Below are 3,128 nucleotides of genomic sequence, written 5' to 3'. Positions count from 1 at the left end.
AATCAATTAAAGAAAACCCATCTTAATTGTTAGAAAAAATTAAATCTGAAATAATGCTGTGTAAATGCTTCAAGATTAATAGAAAAACATAATTGGAAATTAGAACTATTTATAAATGTTTACTAATGTTTTCTCCCCCACCATCTAATTTTTTAATATAGTAGGTGGTGACTGCATGTTTCTGTATGGGTGGACTCAACAGACTGGAGAACTGGTGTTCATGAACTAGAGCTAAGAAGCTTTTAATTTTTATTCTAATTTCTAAGAACACCTTAACCAAGAATGATCCTGCTGGAGAAAAGATGAGAAGAGGAGGTGAAAGGACAATGGTCAAAATAAGGAAAAATAATAGGAAGATGGAAGAAAACAGGAATAGCAGGGAGGGAAGATCTTGTTCCTATTTTTCTATTTCCCTCCCCTTCTGCATGGTTATGGGATTTTCCTCAGAAGTATGCAGTGTAGCCTGAAAGCTGGAGCCAAGGAATCAGATGCTGGGTGAATGCCAAAGTGGAGGACTAGAATCATAAACATTTTGGTGGAAAAGCAAAGCAAAGGCATTATGGGTGGAGGACAGTGTAGAGTAGAAGGAACCAACATCTGAATCAGAGAGGTGGAAGTTGAGAGCAAGGAGAAAGGGGCTGAGAGTCATGTATAAATTAGGGGTATTGATAGGTTGGAGATTACAGAAGGGGCAGGTGTATTGATGGGGAGTGGGCGGGGGTAAGCAGATTGAGTTAAAGGAGATGAAATGGTAGGTAGAAAGAACAAGAGCAGAAGGATCAAGAACAAGGCAGCAGGTTTAAAACAGTACTCAATAAGGATGAGGTTGGAGGAATGCATGGGTGGTGGGTATTGCAGGCCAAGGGAGGATGAGCTTCCGCAAACAGCACAGGGTGGTCTCACCCATACTTCACCCCCAGGCCACCTCCTGCCTGCTTCCCCACTGTTCTGCTGAGGCTCTGGCTGGGGCAGGCTGGCCTGCAGCTGGGACAAGGGACGGGCCCAGTGCTGGGGGTGGCTGGGGTCACACGACCTACCTGGCGCTCCGGTGCTGGGGGTGTCTGTGCCTGGGGGCCCTGGGGCAGCCTGGGACTGATGGGGGGCATGATGGCTCCAGTGAGGGTACTCTAGGCTCCAGCAGGGTGGGGAGGGGTGAGGCCCTGGGTAGAAGGGGAGGGGCTGGGGGCTAGCCTTCCCCAACAGGCAATTCACATGCCACCCATGAAGGAATGGCAATTTTCCTGAGAGAGGGAGCTAATCCAGGATTGAAGATCAACTGAGGAAATGACGGTAATGAGGCAAGAGGATAAAGAGTGGGACTGGACATCAGGGTGAAAGTTGAAGTCACCACGGATGAAGAGAAGGAAATTGTGAGAAGAGAGAGGGAGAGGCATTGTCAAAACCAGAGAGGATAGTCAAAGGAGAGGAGACAGTGGGTAGTAGATAGTGATAACATAGAGGAATAGAGTCTGATTGAGGACAAGGAGTGGGAGATGATGTGAGGGAGAAGCAAAGTGCTGGAAATGGCAGTGGTTGGAGTTACTTTTGTTCTTTGTATTATCTCTCCTGTGCATACCTCTCATGTGTCTCTCGATATCATGGCTGTCCTCTATTTTAAACCCCAAATTGAACTTAGCAAGCTCTTATACGGCACTAATCACCACTTTCTGATGTGCTCTAGTTCAACCACATTTTTCTGCCACAATTGTGGCAGAAATTCCCAAGTGAAATTTTATGGGGAAGAGCGAAGATTCTGTCAATGTCTCTCCTGATAGTTTGATTTGAAGGTCGACACATGCATGCCTTTATTTACTACTGGTGGGTTACCCTCTCTCCCTTTCCTTCAGTAACATTGTACTAGAAGGTTGCAACTGTGTAGTGCTAATGACTTTATCAACAAATGTATTAATTATATTGATTCAAATTTTAAATTACATATATAATGTGATACAACATTTATATTAAAATAAATGCATTAGGCCAATGGTGATACACTAGGAATGATTTTGCTTCATTTATTTAAGCTCTAAAATGAGAAGTGATCCTAAAAAGTTTAAATGGGAGATAGCTGTGAAGTGAAAACCACAAATTTTGGAAGTCTTCAAAATCTGAAGTCAGATCTGGATCTACATCTTGCAAATGATCCTTATCTTTGTAACAGGCTAAACTATTCACATTAAAAGGCCCATAGATGAACACAACTTTCTGTTAGCCCATCTAATGAAACCCTTATAAAATTTGGACTTAATTGCTCTCTCCATTCCTCTGGTACATAGGTAGCTGTCTGGCCACAACATTGGCCACATTTTTCACTTCAAAGCTGTGCAGAGACTCTTTTGGTTTCATTCTCTTTCTTGTCCCTAGCACAACAGTGCTACTCATCACTGGGCCGGCCTCCAAATGTGAGAACTTGGGAAAGTTCAGAACAGAAGTATGGATTTTTCATTCTGGTGGTTCCACATTCAGTATGATATCACACCACTACACCACATTACCTTATTATTACCCTGTAATAACTACAAAAAGAAAATTAGTTACGATGTACTTGGTGGGTTAAAATGGATTTTGCAATAACAAAACATTGCATTGAGTATGCGGGCCAAAAACAGAATTCCCAAGAGACAGGCTATAATGAATTTAACTTTATATTGCTTCCTTGCCACAATGTTAAAAAGAGAACAGATTCCTGTGACCACAGACACATTGCTTTTATACTTAATTCTCACCACGTAGTAGAATTCAGTTAATAGAAAATATTATTTACATACCCAAAGGAGTTATTACAGTGTATCTTGTATGTATGAAATCTGCATACTAAGGAGTTTCCAAGTTGTCCTCAATGGCATAGTCTATAAAAGAAAAGTCCCTACATATGAATTTACATCAAGCTTTTTAGCTGATGATCCTTTTTTCCCTTTTGAAACAGAAAGTCCAGAAATGCAGGCTGAAGTAAAGGGTAACAGCAATATAAACCACTGAATACTTCAAAAATTTTGTACATTATGTACAATGTATGAAAAATAATGTGATGGTTGCTTGTTCTACACTATTTTAAAAATCTGATACGTTTCTCCCAAATGGAGTCTTATTTTGCATTTTAAATTCTTCACCTCTCATGACCAAGTTTT

This window comes from Lepidochelys olivacea (assembly GCF_965140295.1).
Source record: "Lepidochelys olivacea isolate rLepOli2 genome assembly, chromosome: 3".
Lineage (NCBI taxonomy): Eukaryota > Metazoa > Chordata > Testudines > Cheloniidae > Lepidochelys > Lepidochelys olivacea.
The sequence above is the reverse complement of the archived record's forward strand: the minus strand, read 5'-3'. Positions refer to the sequence as shown.